The 22004-nt window shown below is 31.9% G+C and overlaps 1 protein-coding gene across 3 annotated transcripts in view; it reads right to left on the bottom strand.

Moving 5' to 3' along the window:
* LOC112602680 (mucin-17-like) overlaps positions 1-21705 on the bottom strand; it is a 61980-nt gene extending 40275 nt beyond the window's left edge. For all 3 annotated transcript variants that reach the window (XM_025350885.1, XM_025350887.1, XM_025350886.1), the window contains exon 1: positions 21420-21705. The gene's annotated coding sequence lies outside the window, so the exon portion shown is untranslated. The remainder of the gene's footprint in view (positions 1-21419) is intronic.
* Positions 21706-22004: the final 299 nt, after the last annotated feature.

The raw sequence follows: 22004 nt of genomic DNA, 5'->3' as shown, positions 1-22004 counted from the left end.
GACTATAAGCGACGTAATATACGATTTTTTTTAAATGTTAAGGTTATTTTCGTCTACCGTTATTATATTATTATTTGACGACTATTATCGTGTGATGGTTTTAATCTCATTCAGTAAATGTATAGATTACTACTATAGTATAATTGTAATGCACAATAAAACTACTGCATGTTGAAAAAAACAATAATAATATTCTGGTTGTAGGATAACGAGTTATTTTTCGTAACGACAAAGTAACGAGGAAAATATTTTTATTTAATATTTGGCCTGTAGGTTTATGAAAAAAATTACAAATTATAATTTGATATTTAGATGAAATGACTATAGCCCAAGTTTGTCTAACTACATTATTTATGATACAAGTATACAACATAATAAGTAGTATTAAAGATATTATTATGAATAATAATAATTTCAAAATAATTTATAATTATTTTGTATAATTCAATAATTGTAGAGGTGTATAATTAACTATTTTGTAAAGTATTTCTAATATTTTCCCCAAATTACATTCCCTTTACTTATGTTAAAATTAATTTACAATCATACTGTAGTATTATTATAAATAAATACACAGATACAAGGATATACAGGTAACCGGTATCGAATTGCTAAAAGTATTAAAATAATATCGATTTTCATATTCAATCACCCATATCAACGAAACTGAACAAAATGGTATCCTTAATCCTGCTTAGATTTCAAGATTTCCATTGATATTCGTATTTAAAGAATGAAAGGAAATTAAAAATTTTGAATGTTATGTTAAAAATATACAGTCGCAAAAATTGTTTAGAAGTATTCTGTATATAATATAATATTATGTAAACTTGTTTGGCCACATTACGTCGTTATATATTTACCAGCTATACATAGTTGGCAATCGTGTTTGCAAAAAATTTATTATATTTCGATAATTTAAGATTAAAACCGGAAGACCTTCGGGTGGACATTATTTATTCGTTTTATTCTTCTCATCTTCAACCTGAATTTTTTTCATTTCTACTTCGATTCTTATTATTTCCGTGCGTCGCAAGTCGTAAAAGAAGAGGTAGAAGAAAAAATCACGTTTCCAACGTATTATTACCCATCGTCGAAATGGGATTATGGTGTTTGCAGAGGTTAAGGTCGCCGGGTGTAGGGGTCACACCCGATAGAAATCGCGGCGAAAACCGCGTTTTACGATTTGCGCACTCATAGCATATATAGCGCCCTTCAAAATGTCGTCACTATAATGTTCATAATACAATATTATGTTGCACGAATCACAGGCACTATATTATTATTATCATCACACGAAAATAGATCCCATCCTGCCTCTTACGCGTGTCCGGGAAGTACATAGGTACATGTAGACAATAAATTATTAAAACGAAGATGATACAATCGGATTTATTCTAATAGTATACGCTTTGAAATCAAAATTTTCGATTTATAATAAAATTTTATAATGTATATATTACATTATGACCTCTATGCCGAATAATGAGCTCTCGACTACAATTTATGGACTGTGCTCACGAAAATCTTTTATGTCGCTATTTAGCGGACGAAAGTAAGCCGGAGTGTTTATACACTGTAATAAAATAATAACTATTATAAAATATAATGAATTATTATTGTTTCTACGCATACCTTCGACGCGGCGGTTGCGTGCCGGCCACCTCGAGCTGTGCGCATGATAATCGTAAAAATTTATTTCGTCATTTGTTTGTTTGTACCTACTTAAATTATAATATACATTTTTACACGCGGCGACACCCGTATTACGCGCGTGTAACAAGTAAATATGCCAAATAAGTAACAACGCATATTTTCGTTCCCGAGAAACGTTTATAATATAATATATTTAACTGTTTCAATAACTATGTATGTTGTAAAATGTAGGTACACGTGTGTTACGCAATGCCTGCGCGAGCACACTTATTATTAAATATTATGTATTTATAATAATTACACTACACGAGTTCGCGACTACCGCACTACGCTATCTTATTGATACTTATTAGACGGAGTATGAATGTTAAAACGATTGAAATATTATTACTTACAAGAACCGATCATTTTATATTTTTCAAAGTGTAGGTTTAGTATTCTCCGAGTGTTACTATACTTCGAGAATTTTGAATTAAATATTTTGACGATAATTCAACTATAAAACCACATACCAAACAATGAAAAAAGTGTAATGCGACGAGTGTTTGTGATGCAAGAATTAATATTTTTAATACACGTAAAATATGCATATCTCACAACGTTACAGTTTAATTAAAATTTTATCTTTTAAGATGAATGACTGAAGCTTTAGAAGTGTAATGCTCTTAAAGTTGCTGCAATATACTCAAGAATCTAAAATCCAGGTACCTATATAGTTAACAAATATAATTTGCAGTAGAAATTTATTGGTATAATATGTATGACAAAAATCGTTTAAAATTGATTGGTAGTCGTTTCATTGTTGATACAAAACTGTATTACGTATCGCGCGTCTTCGGGATGTTTTCACGCAGCATCGAATGGTTTAGGCCAAAACTTTTGGCACAACATATTTTACAATGCATATATCGTGCGATTATCCAGCAATTGGCTCGGGTTGTACGCACTACGCACATATTATTATTATTATTATTGTTAACGCGTAGGAATTTTTGGCCGCCTTTCAGACAAATGTCAATGTGCCCAGTTCGGGTTATAAGCTCTGCAGGTGATGTGGGTATGTATAATATAATATAATATCATACACGTCGTATGTACGCACATTTTTTCATTATTCTTTACTCTCGATTAGTCGTCGTCGTCGTCTCTTGGACCCGAGGTTTCAAATATACTGTTAGTGCTGATTACACATTTCGAATCAAACGCAAAAAAAATAAATAAATAATTTCACCATTGTCACAATCATGATTGTAGTGTTTATTATCTAAAATAATATATACTTATTCGCTCGTCATTACAAGTTTATTTACTCACGCGATTTAGCAAACAGTATACCTTACTTATAAACACTAAACTTGGGGATGTACAGCGCTGATGCTAAGTTGCATTAAGGTCACGCGGCGACAAACTATTGTACAATGTGTTTCACAATAAGAAGAGGCGTAACGCTTATCTCATTAACTGCAGCTCGCGATTACAATTAATGTCAAAAAAAAGAATCAAATCAAATATTATACTAAGTACTAATTGCATAATGATATTAAATCATTTAAAATAATGTGTTTGCTGTACGTACTTATATATTTTATATATACAAATATAATGATATAAACAAGTATGTTTGTATATTTTGAATTCCTAAAACTTTATTTAATATTATAATAAGATATAAATTATGAGTATTAAACCGCTGTGTACGTGTACCTAGTGCGATCTTCTTAGAATCGTTTTAAGAAATAAAAATTTGACACGATACGTATCGTAGAAATAACGTTGTTTAATATTCGTTCTACATTATATGATCTTGAGAAGTTTATATGTATAACTATACGGCGTTAATGCGTGTTAAATTTGTTTTTAATTGGATAATAATTAAAATTAAAATTAAAAAAAAAAAAAAAAAACATATTCATGATCGATCGTCGGAATGATTTTAAGACTGTCGAACGATGATACTGTATGCACGCATCATACTGCGGTATAACTATAATAATAATAATAATAACTTATTTTGTTTGCTGCGACATCAAATGCGGATAGATGACCCGATCTGACAAGTTTGTGCGAATAGACTATTGTTTCAACGATTTCAATAGAACGCTGCAGCAGCCGCGCGTACGCCATATAATTTCGTCGATTTCGAATAATATTCATATACATATTATATACGAGTATATTATACAGGTGGTATATGTACATCCGATTGAATTTCCGGATTCTCTCGTGTGCTGCTGCAGGTGTTCCGACGGGACGGCGGCCGGCGGTTATAAATATTACCGTGCAATGACTTATGTTACGTTGTATTCGACACAGTGATCGTTCGTCAAAGTCACCAGCCAAATCGACGATATTGTAATAATAATTGTATTTTAGCTGGTATATAATATAATCGTGTATAGCCGGTAGGTAGGCCGACGCGACCACGCGGAGAAAATAGAAATCGAGTGAGTTCGACAATAATTGTCATTCTTCACCTACAACGAACGGATGTGTCGTCGTCGTCGTCGTCGTCGGACATCGCACAATATATGAGAAAACCGATACGATACGACTGCAGCGCACGCCCGCCGTTCGGATTCCTAGGACAATTTACGAATTCACGTCTCGATCCGCCTTGACCCATTGAGCACGATCGTTCGTCTAAGCCGGGTCGTCGTCGTCGTTTCACTGTCGTCGTCGTTTCACTGTCGCCATCGCACGAACCCATGTGCTCACATCTCGGCTGCACTACGCGTCACCTAAGCAACGGATGTGCGATGACGATTGCCGGTCTAAAACGTGACACGAGTAATACAAATTATATCGCGATCCGGTTATTGACCGTCGATGTGCGACGGACATCTGATATTTTGATAAAAACTTACCTATATGTACATGAATACTACCTACGTGAAATTAGTGATAATTTACTCGATGATAACAATACATATAATAACGTGTATATGATATTATAATCGCTATGATGAGATGTCTATTTGGCCGAATCGATTCCACCAAAGGCCGGTGCCCGATGGAAAATTCAAGGTTTTCTGATGCACCATAATATATATATATATATAATATAGTTCTGCGAACTGCATCGCGGGGACGAAAAAAACTCGTAAGATTTTCGCAACCACCGTCTCCGTCGAGGCCTTCGACCTCACGTACCGCTACTGTCTGTCGATTTATATTTATATATTACATTACATTAATATTATTGTTGTTATTATGTGCAGTTTAACGATTAGTTACGATCAATTTTACATGAAAAAAAATACGTACGGACTTTAGGGCGATAAAAAAAAAAACCATATTTATGTGCAAACAAACGCGGTTCGTATAAATAATATTCTATAAAAACTAACTAGGAGAGCTGTTATAGGATTGTGCAAACTAATGATCTTCGTGGTGTCAAAAGCAGCCGCTACAAGTGTTTTTTTCCTCTCAGAAAATTGGTTTTCATATTTCTTATTGCATGTATTATAGTATGCAGGTTACTATACGCATAACAAGAGGTGTATGACTTCAAAAGATTTATTGAAATATTTTGGAATATAAAATGTATATTTTGTAACAAAGATTTAATGAAATCGTTCGATTATTACGATGCCGAAGTATTATACGTATTTACCATGTATAAAGACCAACTGTGCCATTTCAATCTATTGATATTGTGAAATCGACATAATCTTGAACATATATATTTTAAATATTAAATAAATAATATAATGACATAATTATGTCGACAAGCTCGGAAGGTACGTGATGCGTGCCACAATTATTAGCTATACGAGATTGCTTCCGGGGTAAACAAGAATATTATTCGCGCGTTGTTTTTATTTTTATCTCTTAAATATGTCTTCAAGATAATCGGTTTTGCCTCGACAGTAGAGTGATACACGAAATCTCGAATTATTTATATAGGTATACGTTGTTCATAAAATAATATAATTACGGGTTAGATGTTTGGTGCGTTGTGCACTTGTGCCTGTACTTACCGTTCAGCGTTCGTGAAATTGTGTTTTGACTATGCATTTGGTCATCTCTTTTTTATTTCATTTACGTCTAGTATTATTGTCAGCCGGTGGCAGTGGCAATAATTACGTTAACAGTTGGCGAGTGATATGTTTACAATGTACTTATTAAGCGTATCGTGTACATACTACGGAGATGATTCAGCGACATAAAATCATTGCGAAAAAAAATGGAAAATAACTATTTACAGGTAATAGGCAACGTTGATAAAAAAAAACCTAACTATTTTTAAATACGATGCAGCAATCTAAAGATTTTTTTCACTGCATCTGGATTTTATTCTCGAAATATGAACACAAACCGCATCGATATGTTATTTTATATTATCGTATTATGTTGTATAAGTATTCATATTATAAAATTGATAAGCGCGCATCGCTCATATTGTGTGTAGAATAGTGTTGATATATGTTTGTGCATATTATGTACTTAATCACGCAGCAGTTTGCCCATGAACGACGCAAAGAACTAGAACGAATACGTTGGCGGTTGTAATATTCTGTGGCTTTCGACGATAATGCCATTTCTATAGCTTAATAATTATTACGTCACATGATATGCTTTTTAGATAATTTATCTAGTTGTTTTACCGATGGTCAAATACGCCCCCATATTTTATATTATTATCAAGTGTTATGATAATATAGTTAGAAATTTTAGTTCGATTAGAAGAAAATCACGAATGATGTCCTAAAAAAAGCTTTTAACAGGATACTTAGTGCAGTCACGTCTTATTATATTAGAATAATGAAGCATTTCGCTTTTGGTAATTATCGTCATTTTAAATGGTTGAACACCATAAAATATATTTTGATTTGTATAATATGTATAATGTACATATTACACAGATTTAGCGCACTTATAGTATTCATTATATAATATGGTAAGTCGATCTTTTACGTTTTTCAATCATGTAAATAATTATTTTTCTCTTGAAATTCCGAAAATAAATACTAGGACATCGAATTAATACATTATATATATACATTTATATCTTATTATAGAATGCTTTATAAACCGCTATAATACAATATATATGTTTCATTCAAATTCTACAATAGCTATTGTAGAGTTAGAAATTGAATAGACAACTGCAGCAAAGAAAAAAATGAAAATGATAATAAATGAATAAACGCGGTGCTGAAAAATGTATATAATATTATAAATATGCTATCAAAAAATAAAAACAGTATATTGGGGTACATAATATATTAATATACTAAATATTATAGCATCCTAACTTTAAATTAAACAGCCCTAAATTATTTAAAATAGAATGTTGATAATATATAATATATATTTTTTAATTTAATTACATTTGATATATTGACTTTAAGCATTAAAAACACATACAATTAAAAATCCATCTTTTAATTTGCCATCCTAAAACACTTGGCTACACTGCATCCCTTTAGAAAAGCTTTAGACAAAGTGATGTTTCACTGTGAAGGCAAAAAAAATTTATTTGGCAACTCACTTCAACGTTATTATATAATATATACCTAAATTCACAGTATAGTTTCGTCTCCCGACCTGCGCGATGGCGATGTACACAATTTTATTATATTCGCCCGGTCTCTAGACGTGGTAAATAAAATGTATGGTCACTGACCTTGTGTGACGTGTAATATATATATACATGCGAAAACCAAAAGAGAGAGATAAAGAGCCTTAGAGGGCCTCCGGGACCCCTGGGTTTTCGATGTATTTATATTATATATAATATGTATACTTGAACCGCTCATCGTGCAGCGAATACTCACAAGAGACACACACAAAAAAACATTATACTACTGCCGGTTTCTTTTTATCCATCACCTTCGTCTTCGACAACACACACACATACATAGATATACACAAACACGCGCGGGCGCAGACACGAACAACAATGGTCCAAATAACAACAAATATAATTGCGAGCTGTCTTCTTCATTAAAATTATATCACACGACCATTATCATTCATATGAGGTTTTTTCTCATTTTGTCCACAGTCTCTCCCTCTCTCCCTCTCTCTTCTGTAGAACGCACACATCCGCACATTGTGTTTGCGGTCGTTGTGCGGATTCTAAGACCCCTAGAACAGCTACATGAACTATCTTAGTTAATATCAGTAATGTCAATTTATATACAATTCTGCACGAGTTTGCAACCATTGATTTTAGGCGAGAGATCATTGATTTTGACCTCAAACAGAAAAATAATTTTTTATTATATTTTTGACAAAAGATGTGTTCCAAATTATTTAATATATATAGTATGCGTAGAAACATACGTATATATTATGTACATGGTGATTAATTTTTGGATTAGATTAATAATAGTATTTATCCATTATACAATAATATTATACTTTCATCAACATAAAATGTTTATAATTAAATAAAAAAAACTTAACTTAACCTAACCTAACTTTAGCGTACCAATTCAAATATTAAGCAATATTGTACTAGCTTTATACATTCGGTTATCGGTTGTATTAAAGTTATTGCTCCGACTTTATAAGAATAGTAATGTGAATAATATAAAATATTGTATTACATCACACAGTACTCGTACACAAAATACGAAATCAAAATGTACAATACAATTATTATTGCGGACAATCTACCTGAGAACAATTATTATAATTATTAGATATAAATAATAAATGAACTTTTACTATATTATAATATTATTGACTTAATTTAACTTAGAATTATATTTGAAATAGCACTGATGAGAACTTAAAACCGTATGCCTATATATTGCTTGCAGACTAAAATATTTGTGTAAATTATAAATATCGGTACCCTAATAATCTATAAGTGCAAAAAACGCATGCCTTTTTATTTTACAAAATAAATATTGATACGATTGCTTTCACGTTATTCGTATAAATACAATTCAAAAATTATTACGTTCGTTAAATCGTAAGTATGAGTAGGTAAGTATATAAGTTTTAAGATGTTCGCGTATAATATATTTTTTTAAATTATATCATGTATGTAGTTACCAAGTAATAACAATATTAAATATCTACTAGTCATGTCGAAAAGTATTGCAGACGACCACGGTGTGTACGAAACCTGTTTGTATATTTGTGAATATAATTTCCTTTTGGCAATGGATAATGATAATGACAATCCAACAACACGCGGCTTCTATTATAATTATATAACGTCTTCCTAAGTTCCATTATTGTTGTTATTATTTGTATGTAAATCGAATACAGACGAATGCTATATATGTACACCTACTCCGTCCTATTAGTGGATACAATTGTCTTAAGGCGATATACGAAATTATAATAGATATGTATTATACGTAATACACTACAGCCGTCTACAGCACGTATTTATAAGGACGAATGTTATGTTATACTTATATGTTTCGAAAAACCCATTAATATACGCACTCAAGCCAACGATTAAAACACAAAATATGCACCAAGCCACCAATATGGGGTAGCACTATGTGTACAGGGTCGTTTTTTTTTTTGTTTTTGATTTAACAGCTATTTAAATTTTTACCCACTTTAAGTTCTTATTGATTAACTATTCTGGTTTGAAACTAAATTTTTTTGAAACGAAATCCACTCAAAATAATTATGAGATATAACTTCAAAAACACGCGTTCTTATTTTAAAATGTAAAAAAAAAAAATTAAAAGATAATTACTATTAAAATAATAAAAATGTTTAGCATATTTTTATTGTTACTTGTCTGTTAGAATACTCGTGAACAAAATATGCGCAGACGGATCAATTATTACTATCAATTTTAATGCTGTTTGGGACCAATTTCAAACTATATTATATAAATCGAAATTGATTAACAAAATAAAAATTTTTTTTGCGTAATCAATGAGTATATAGCAAAAAAACATTAAAATATTTACAAAATCAATATATTGTAAATGTGTACATATAATGGGAAAAACTTAGTGAATTATGTTATTAAGAGTTTTAGCTGCGTCGATACAATCAAAAAAAAAAGATATTGAAAATGTACGTTTAAACTGGTTATAGTATATATATAACGATTTTTTGGCTGAATTTCAATTATCAGACCTGTTTTAGTTTTAATGAGATACGTTCTGCATGCAGTACTGAAATACAGATATAGTTTTTATTTTTAAAGTAATGCAAAGGGTCTTCTTCGATACGAACTTATTGCAGTACTGACGATGTAGCAATATTCATTCATAGCAATATTTAAGATGAAAAAAAATTAATCGATATGCAAAATAAAACGTAGTAACTATTATTATAGTTCTTAAATTAAAGTCAAGCTACTACATTTTTTTCAATATTTTTCGAAAAATGTATCCTACCAATTAACACATTTTTTTTGCAAAAAAAAATTTTCAATAATTTAAAAGTATTTTGAACGCTCAATTGAGTGAAACCAGTCACCAGACTATCCTTACTATTATAATAGTGCGTTCGATAAAATATAGTATCTATAATATGTATATAACATGTATCGTATTATTTTTTATTGTTAGGTACCTATTATACTGTAATAAATCGTGTAAACTTTGAATTAAATTCATCAACCTCTTCACATACCTGTTAATGGATGAAAATTCTTAAATTAATTATAATAGACTATAATATAGAAAAGGTTTACAATTTTCATTGTTGATCTTGAAAAATACTGCAAACTTGGCTGTAATATTATGTAGCTATAATAGCCGGATACGTGTAATTTCAATTCTTGTGAGACATGATGTGAGAAAGAAACGGAAAAAAGCCAAAATAAAAATAAAGTGTACTTATTATTATAATGTTAATTTATTATACGGTGGTTCCGTGTAGTTTAATGATAATGACTGACAAAACCGGAGTACGCGTCGTATATACTAACGGGATCCGTCGACTCACCATCTCGGGTTACTACTGGTTTGCAGGCACACGCGCATAATATATATTATATTCTTATTACACGCAGTCGTCTCCCGCGGTAATTTTGGCCTTCCCGAAATTGCGTCTCTTTGCATGACAACCTACACAAATGCAAAAATCTTACCACCTTTCAAAAAGTTTCTTTCAGCCACAGTTATATATATAGTGACGCTAGTTGAAAAGTTTTAAAATGTTGTGAGATTTGAAAAGATTCAAAACCGGTTGTAACTTAAAATTAAAACTTTTTATTACTTTAACTAACTTGTCAAAGGTGCTGCATAAGTTGTTCAGTTACAATGTTGATGAAATAATGGGTGAACTATATTTTGAATTAATATCGCTTTAAATAGTAAAATTATTTAAAATATACTATTATTATTTTAAATATATTTCTACAATATGATTAAGGTCTATTGTAATTCTATTTTAATAACATATTTAAAATTTACAATTTAATATTTATAATTTACTTAAAAAGCTAAGCAAACGGCCAAGAAGTTTTTGAGAACTCTATCACCACTCAATTTTACAAATACAACAATTATTATTGTTAATATCCGTGATTACGGTTGCGAGAGCATAGAATTGTATAATTTTAAAAGCGATCTTTTCACGGTGTCACCGTATCTCATAATAATACTATACACCTACAAAAATAATCGATTAATATATATATATAAATGATCGATATTTTAGTTAGTATATAAAATAATGAGCATACACTTTTGATTTTCGTTATATTAATTAGTAGCCTCGTCACCGGATCGTTGCATATTGCCATTCATGGTTTTTAAGTCATAATTATTATTCATTATAATAATACAATATATAGGCACAGTATATAAAGCAGCTACCACTTTCCCAGTACATTATACCTATATAATATGATTATTATATGTATATTTTACGCGACGGGTCAATCGATATTCTGAAAGCGTACGCTGCAATGAAGATTATATGTATATATCACCATCGTATACATATATGTTGTTATGATGACGTTTTGCACACAGTCATATACATACAATACACCTCTATATAATATAACATTATACGCATATCATCATATATCGTATCCACCGCACGTCTGGTCGGCGGGCCTCGATGTAGACGTCAACGGGGGCTCCCACAACTGAATATATATATATTGTCCGCAACCGTGTGATCGGATTATTATATTATATAGTTATAGATAGACCTATATAGATGAATAAGAATAATATATTATATCCATTATGTTCCCACATCATCGCGACGGCGTTGACCCACTGACACGACACAATTATTACAATTATGTTAATATAATAATATATTATGAGCCGCGATCGGTGCCGTCGATACTATTTCTTTATTTCTTATAATACACATCCGCAAACCACGCGTAGCGCGCACGTTACCCCGTGCAGCATACAATATATTAAATTACTATATCTACGATACACGTAATTACGATATGGTGCAGAGGACGAAGATATCCTACGACTATTTTTAGTAACGTAACTTAGTACAAAACTAGAGCGGGGGAGGGTCAAAATAATTTATTCACCAAAATCGAAACCATAACTTAATAAAATTGTTTATTTTTACACAAGTCTTCAAACTCGTGTTATGATTTACGAATAAATCATATACAACTATATCGTTAGATAAACAATAAAATCACCGAAATCAAGCCGAGGGGAAAGGGTTGAGATGGTACTTTCCCCCCACGAAAATATCAGGGGAGTAAGTAACTGATCTAACCTTGCACTATTCCACAAAAAATACGTGCACCACTATTATAACACATAGTTCGCAGTGGACACTTATATATTTATTCGTCGCGAATAAAATCGATAATATAGTGTGATTGTGGTAAGATCGAATCCGAAACCTCGATCGGATCGTCAAGGTCGACATGCCATCGTTACGAAAAACTTCTACAATGGATATAATGATATTGTATGGTCGTCTCGCCGCGGGATGTGTACGCTGATATTTTTTTTTCATGAAATTTTTTTTTGCCAACAAATCTTCAATTTTTGGAGAATCGGGAACGACCATTTGAGCGCGCAACTATACTGCGGTATGTATACTGGCCAAATAATTTTGTTTAAACTGGTACACACAGACGACGTGTCCGCGGCATAGCTATATCCGATTACAGACCTCACCAACTTAGACAGACGTATGGGTGTCACATCGCCACGGCCTTAAGACGTCTCGTCCTATAATGATAATGTGTCTACCGTTTCGTATTGTTTCCGAAAATGTGTGTATATATAGATAAATTCACACGTACCGCGTGTCCGCGATTTGGACAATTTTACTAATACTCATATATAGTCATATGTATGATACCGGGTATTGGACGTTTATATCCGTGGTTAGTTCAGTGATTGTATTGTAACAGACCACGCGGAGGTCGACAAGATTTTCATACTTTTCAATATAGACGATATTGATGTGCAATTGATATACAAATATATTACAATAAAAAACCAACCACCCTTAGATTTAAGTCCAATTTTACGATGTAAAACGAAAGTTTAAATCGTCATCGTGTTTTAGAAGGAGGGAGAAGATGATATTTTCTAAACAAAATATTGAGAACGGGATCGACAGACGATTTTCTGTTTATGTGTTCGATATTGAAACAGTATTTCATTAATTCATATGTCCCAAAATCGTGTACTGCACACGGTTATAAATATTTATTGTAACGATATAATGTATCTGTGGAATACGCGTGGCAGAACGATCCTGTCCGACTACAAAGGGTCTGTGTGATCGATCAATAACGGTGCACGTGTGTTTCACGCAGACCACAGACCGGTTACCCATTGATCGTCGTGGAGTCGACTAGTTTTTTGCTTGTTTGCTCGGTCGGCCATTTTCACCATCCGACGGCATATGTACATAGTTTTCGCAAAGACAAGACTCGAATAATAATTTCACGGGGTAAAGAAAAAACTCGTATACCCGCACTCTGACGGCCGATATAAACTTATAAATTATAGCGTATGTATGAAATATGAATAAATTATTATTATACGTATTACGTAGGTAGGTAGTAAGTTTATATTACTCTTTTTACATAGCTAATTTAAAATATTATTTATTATTATTTCAAGATCCATACAATATACAAAGCATATAATTGCCTACGTAAACTTTTTGATTGTATAATGATTTTTCAAATAATTAAAAAAAATAATTTTCAAAATCATGTTCTAGCAGGTACATATTTTTTTTAAAAGAGAAAAATCACCGTTTCACGACAACAAAGAATCATTTATAGCTGCTCTCAGATATCGGTCGTTCGGATCGATGCAGTATGATTTATAATTTATTTTGGCGATTAAGAGGGACGGGCTGAGCTCAATGATATACGTGAGTGAGTAAAGCTCGCTCGCATATTAAAGCCTTCACAACGTACGCACGTGTCTTATACGCGTGCGGACGATCGCTTAGACATTTTTGAAAAATTCGGCGATGTTTGGGCAACGCGCGCCACAAGGCCGCAGAGGTCATACTGCACAGGCGCTATACGAATATCAGGACTACGCACTAAACGCTATAAAAATATGTAATAAATCACAATAAATCACGATAAATAATAATAATGATGACGACGACGACGATGATGATAACGATAAAACGCCTATGAAAAAATTCATGTGCAGTTCCGTGGGATTACGTCAGCCCTGCTGTCCGGGCCACCGGTGTAATGTCATTAATGACTAATAATGGCAGTGTGTAATTATATTAATATTTTCGGAGACGCGCACGTACGCGCATATATTATATTATTATTATAGGTATACTACTACTACTACTACTACTATTACTACTATAATATTATAATGGCATTATAGACGCGAGTGTTACAGGCACTAAAGTCGTGACCGTACGCGCGAAACGAGCGAGGTTGATCGTGTCTCGTCGCGTATATTATATTCATCATCCACTTCCTATAGTATACCTACCCATAGGTTCCGGACGATAATGTTGAATTATATATAGTTAGGTACACGGCGCGCTGTTCAGCGGCGTGTTCACTCGCAGCAGTCGTATATCGAATACGAGTATCTGCAAGTGCAGACATAGGCACGGCGGCGAACAACGCCGACGACGGCCGAGAAAGAGATGGCGATAAAAAAAAAAAAAAAAAAAATTAAAAAAACACGATATTACCTAAACGCGCGTTACGATAATTATTATTATTATTTATAGCAGTTAAGACGAGTCGTTATCACTATATTATAAAATATATTAAAATCGTACGCACTGCGACGAAACTATAATAATATCATGTACCTACCTACCACGTATTATTATCGGGTCGTGCAGGTCCGGACAACGGTACCGAAATCGGAGATGCAGCTCAGCAGTCGTGTCGTATAGTATGTACCTATCTCGTTCGCTCAGAACAACATTATTTGACAATAACTATTTTTTATTGAACGAAAAATACGTAAAAATAATTTAACATATCCACATCAATGAATCCATTATTTTAATAATGTTCGGGAACGCCCGACGTATAGTTAAAAACTTGCCGGTATTTTTAAATACGTATTACCTATATTATGAGATAAGAATTTTAAAAAGATCGTTTTGTGTTTATTAAAGAAAAAAAAAACACGGCCAAATCTAGTAAATTTTAAACATTATAAAAAGTCCTCGCATGGCTTTAATAGACAGAATATTATGCCTATAATGATACGGCTATACGCGTATATTATAATTTACGTGTCTAAGTCCGCGAACCGACCGTCCGGCACAAACGATCGCGATTCACGGTATAGGTACCTTCTAGACATGCTGTCCTACGGCTGCAGAGTATAATAATATCGCTTTCGTGTTTCGGATAGGATATAATATATAGGAATAACAGAAATAAAAAAACTGCATCACGACGAGATCGTAAAAAATGAAAAAAATAAAATAAAATAAAAACGGTAAGAAAAAATACACTACGCACATAATAATATACGTATACGCGCGTGTATATAATGTAACATATGTATAGGTATATAATATTGTCATCGTAAAATCATTGCTTGTTTTATGGACAACGAACCCGACGACGCGTTGAGAGTGTCGTATATTATAATAATAATAATAATAATAATAATAAAGTCTCGTGTGTGTGTATCGTTATCTTCTCCTGGCCTGCCCGGTCGAAAACAAATATTATATACGTTTTCAAACGCGCCGAACAATATATAATACGTACAGTCGATATACACGTACACACATAATAATATTGTAACACCTATCGACTGCGCGGTGTGCTGCAGGTAATACAGGTAATATTCGTTTTTTCCTACCGTGTTTGCATTTCCCTCGCCTTCGAATGGAACGCGGCGGCGGCGGCGGCCGATTATCGTTTACCGACACTTGTCATCATTATCATCACCATCATCTCGTGTTTTTCCGTTCGACATCGGGACACCATCACGGGTAAGATCGAATAAAAAACGAATGATAGGTTTCCACTTGGCAGAAATTCAAGGCAGACCTACAATATTCACCATACTTTACTGCAAACTCGTGTGGAACCTTGCATTTTTTTTTTAATATTATAGGTGCCTACTTTGTTTCAAACTAGTTATCCGCTTGTAAGTATCATTTTCTCAAAAAATATTGTAAAAAAAATATAAAGCCTCCGCGTGTACATTATCATATTATAATCATATGTTTTGCATTGGTATCACATGGATTAAAAATTTAAAAATTAAAATCAACGTCTATTTTTGTTTTTGTAATTAGCGTATACCTGTACTATATTATTATGTATGTACTTTGCGATCAATCTAATGCAATACATTAAGGAAATTATAAAAAAACAGTTTATCTATTTCAGAGAGGGCTGAAATTAAAATGTTGCACCAATAAATCATTGTTTGTGAATTGTGGAAGAGGGGACAGAGATACAGATTAGATAAGAAAAAACTAAATATACACACACACACACAAATTACTCGATGTTGTGTTTTAACGATCGTGAAAATAACGTACGCAAGATGTTGTTCATAAGCTCGATCGAAAATATGAAGCAAAATTCAGAAGACAAAAAAAGAATTTTGAAGTTGTAACTGTTGTTGTCTTGATTTACATATAGGTATGTTCCATACACGCATTACACGCCGTACAGAAGATATGCATTTAAATATTCTTTAATGAATGCAAATTGTGAATCACGTCTAACGTCTATATATATGTGTGTGCATGAAGTCTGATATTTGCTAAATTATTTGCGCTGCTCGGGTTTTCTTATGTATATTTTGTGTGTGTGTGTATAGTGACGAGTAATTTGCATCGTAATGTACCGATTCAAATGATGACCGGCAGAAGGCACACGGAAATTATGATTTTTTTTTCTTTTCACGATAATATAATAATACGTACACGACGAGTGGATTTTGAAAAGCTGACAGGTCGACGACTATGATGGTGGCTCTATAATGTACCACCTTCCGAAGCGATTGTTGTACACGCGCGTTTAATTCTCACGCACACAACGCTGCGTCGGTCATTTACAAAGTTAAGGTCGAGTGTATACACTATTTTTTTTGTACTGTACACGTGCAATATATATAAATCCAGAACGTGCGTAGGGATTCGAGAATCGAAAGCCCCTTTTCGCGGTCATTAGCAAGATTTCAGAACAACAAAATAATAGTACCCGGCGGACAAATCAATTTTGAACCCATTCTACTAAAACGAGGATACATAGACGACCTTTAACCGCGCACGAGTGCACCAAAGGTCATGAATGGGGGCCCGTTTGCGAATATACTCTACTGAACAGTGCAAAGGGTGATCACCATTAATCATCGAGTCGAGGGGACACTGTACCGTGTAATAATATATTGCACGACGAACGATATGTCGGGGGTGTAAGACTGTCGAATTATACGTATGTGCAGCGCGGTAATATCGAACGAAACAGAAAATTAACAAAATTTCTGTTAAAATCATATGAGACTCGGAGTTATTTTTTTTATATCCATAATATACATGATTATTACATAGATTTTTTAATACTAGGTATATCGTAAACTGAGATTGATACCACTTGTTGTCGCGAGGAGTTATCAATAGCGTTGGGTAAAAATGAAAATTACATTTAATGAGGGAGTAAATAAATAAAATAAAATATTTCAATATTTTTGACTGTTAAAAGGTTCAAAGGCATAACAATTTATTACGCTTAAAAGCTATTTGAAGACAATTTATCTGATTAAAATTCATGAAATTCTTTAAGGTCCCTCAGGTCCAATATTTATTTTTTTGTTTATTTAGTTTGTAACTTTACGAAAACCACTGTCGTTATCATAGTGTTGAGGTTACGTTATATATAATAAGGAAAATTAAAGTTTCGACAAATGTTGTATAGTTTTCCTCCGATAAAATACTGTCACGCAGATAAAATTGACCGACCACACGATTGTGATTCACGATTATATTTGGCTGCATAATGCATTATTTAAAGAATATTTATAAATTAATTTTACGATAGGTAATGTTAATTAAAATGTAAATAATATCTCCAAGTTTTATGACCGTCTCGTAATTTTAATATAATCTTCTTGAAACAACGATTGTACCGTGAGATAATCATCCGTTATAAAATAAGTAGCATGACCTGTAATTATCATCACTATAGAAGAAACCAGTCTTACAGATGTGTCACTTAATTTGTCATAATAACATTTGTACTTGTATAGGTACGGTTATTCACGACTACTCTTATTGTTCCCTTCTAAGTTAAATAATTATAAACGATATAATAACAATATTATTATGTCAAATCAACTCGTCGGGCGGCAAAAGTTTTATAATATACGCACATCGGCACACGTCGTAAACAGCGTAATATAAACTCATCGTTTTAAGGGCCCCGATAAAAATTTCTCGATCTATGCAAATATATGCAGTCAGTCGTTGTGATTTTGAATTGTCATCTCTGAATATTTATAGTTTAGATCGATGGTCAATATTATTTTATAGCGACAGTGACCTACTGAAGATATCGCGGGGCATCGACTCATTAACCGAGTTTGGACTGATCCCCGACCATTCGTCACCTGAGATTTTTGGGCTACTAGAAAATAGATGGACGCGATTGATATAATTGATTACAGAAGAAAAAAACATGTTTGTAGTGCTGCAAGTGGAATGTCGACCAAACATAACGGAAGATTATTAAGTGCTTTGGAAAATATAAGAACTGGTTTTGAACACCGGATACTTAACAAACTCGTCTCACCTTGGCCGCTATTTATAAAATATTATGTACCTACTATTCTCCCCAGACGTATTATTTGCATTCGACCAAAAGTGTTCACGCTTTCGAGGCTCGAGTACACCGCGAATATTATTTTACGAAATGGCCTAAGGCTGTTGACTTAATTACGTCTCCTGTGCAATTTTTGGCATATACTAGTATAAGTGTGTGTGTGTGTAATTTATGTCACTTACAAATTGCAATGCCGAATGAATTTTAATTACATGTTTTTTTACTCATAAATCGATCAATATTCTATGAATTATAAACATTTCCATTTATACCACGTTGCACAGCTATTGGTGTTGTTTGTTAGATATTCTACGAATTTTTAAAATTAAACAGTTTCTAAAACGTTATATTATAATGCAATCCACGTGATTAGTCCATCACGTTTTAATGAACTGTGAAATTTATCAAATATTTGTGCAACTCGGTACCACCACTGTACATAAAATTGTTTATTTTAAGTCTCAATTTTAATTTTTTTTTATATTTTTATGAAACATTCGTCATTTGTGTCAAGGTATATGGAAATAATTACTGTACCTATATTTATATATAGTGGTCGATAAAATACAATAGTTAGTGAAACGCAGTATTATTTAATTTTAAGATAATAATTATTATCGTTTTCATCAATCATAAGGAAAACTTATGATATTACATAAAAATTGGTCGTATGCGTATTTTATGTGATACTATCTTATTTTGACTATATATAGTGGACATTATGTGGGCTTAGATTTAAAACTGATTTAAAAACATATTTAAACCTTTTTTTATAATGATTAAAATAAAAGTACCGATAGGTAATTTTTATTTCTGCCGTATTCTTAGTTATTATTGAAATATATTTTTATATTGTGTACAAATAAAAAAATTTTTTCCAAATATTTTAATGAGGTATAATTATTGTTTTAACGTATTTTTAACAATATTTATTGTTTCAATAAAATCAGTCATGTCTTAATAATTAACATATTATTGTATAGATAGGTTAGTTATAGATTTAGATATGATTAATCGTTTAAAAATGAACCTACATATTTTATTAATGTATTAATTGACCTAAAATACTTTTATTCGAGTTAATGAAATTATGAAATTTACAGATCTTATTATATATTTATAAACCCACATTTTTTATAGTTATTAAAAATTTAAAGAAATGTGTATGTATTAACTATACTATGTGTATATTATTGTATATGAGACCAATATGATACATGAAAATATAATATATATATATATAAATAATAAAATTTATTTTTCCTTACCTACAATGATGTTTTAAAAACTTAAAAATATTCTAAATGTAAGTAAAGTTATGAGCTATTTTTTTTTTTAAATAAGCAGATATTTGTTTTTAAGCTAATTATTGTAAAAATTATAATATTATAACATATAATGTGTACTTTAAATTTGATGCATTGTTAATCAATGTACTGTAAGAACGATTTAAAATGTACCTATACATTTTTCAATTTCATATCAAATGATAAATGAAAAAACATTTAATTTTTAAATAATTATAATCACAACTATAGTATAATACTATGAATAAATAGTTAGTAAAATAAAATAATCTGAACACGTAATTGTACGTTTCGTATGATCGGGTGATTAATAATTAATAATTGGTTAGATTTTATTGGTTTTAGTAATTTCTGTCGACATCTTTATCGACTTTTTTTGTTCATTATTTTAAAATTATGCACTAATAAATGGGTTTTTTTTTTATCAATATGGCACAATTTATAAGTTTTTGTGTATAAACATTTTTTGATTTTTATCACGAATAAACTAATTTATCATAAGAATTTTTGAAAATTAAATCTGTCAAACGGTATATTGTTCAAAATGTATTCTAATGCTACATTACCCGTAACGTTTTCACGTCTATTTATACGATTCGCTATGCATACACGTATTTTATTAACGTTCTCTTAAAGACATTTTTTCGAATAAAATTTATGAATTAATGTTTAAGGAATACGTACTGGAATCTGTTTAATAATAAAATTACGAAGAATGGAATTTTAAAAATTTATATATTATATCCTCAATAATGTAATATTGCGTATTTTAATATTGAAAAAAAAAAAAAAAGGAAAATATAATGATCGAGATTTTTTTTTTTTTTAGTAAAACCTTCCGAGTCGTAAAATATAAGGTAAAGTATTAATTGATAAAATATAAATTATACCAATACAACAGACAAAATATATATTCAATTAAGCGGTTTATAGACATTTGTGCATCGTCAGTGTTAATTAATCGATTTTCAAATCGATATTTTTTAAGAAATACAACCAGCTATCTATTATCCTATGACGAATAAATAATTATTCGTCTATTATAGTAAATGCAGTTTGCGCAGTGTGTTTTTACGCATCGGACCCCGGGGAAACAGAAAGTAAAACTCCTTAGTATAAAAGATAGTATGAGCTCTGTTCGAACACATAAACAGTATATACACCCCCGTAGTAGTAAATGGCTGCGGTTACCTGGAATTTCGTACTCAACGAGCAGAAATTTAATGTTACACAAAAAAATAAAATAAAATTCGTTTACTGACCTTCCACAAAACGATTTTTTTGCAGCCGTTTCCGATTTTCCGGCGGTTCCGACGTGTACAATATGAGATATTATCGTCTCGAGTTTACCGTGGCGATAATTATTGTATAACGTACAATGATATACAGGACGACGGTCTGCGACAATCAATTATGCCGCATCCCAGAGCGAGTGCTGCCGCGAATGGACGGCGGCCGCAGTAATATTGTGTACAGTCTGTTGCGATATTTTATTATCGATATATATATATACGACAACAACGACAATAATAATAACAACAATGTACAATTATCTCGTCGCGAAAAATAACAATATATTATTATTATTAAAATAATAATATAATATAATATTATATTATAAAATCACACCGCGACGACGACAATAGTAATATAATATTATTATTATTATTATTATCGTTACGATCGTGTGTGCGTACGGCGCGCGTGTTGGGACCACAGTGATCAGCCGGCAGCTAGCGGCGGCGTTACGGGACAACGAACCGACGACCACTGACGGTGACGACGAGACCACTACGACGACGACGGCGACGGCGACGGCGAAGACGACGGCGATGATGATGATGGGT

The sequence above is a fragment of the Melanaphis sacchari genome, unplaced genomic scaffold (genome assembly GCF_002803265.2).
Source record: "Melanaphis sacchari strain LSU unplaced genomic scaffold, SCAv2.0 Contig8_pilon_pilon, whole genome shotgun sequence".
NCBI lineage: Eukaryota > Metazoa > Arthropoda > Insecta > Hemiptera > Aphididae > Melanaphis > Melanaphis sacchari.
This window is presented reverse-complemented; position numbering and strand designations above follow the sequence as displayed.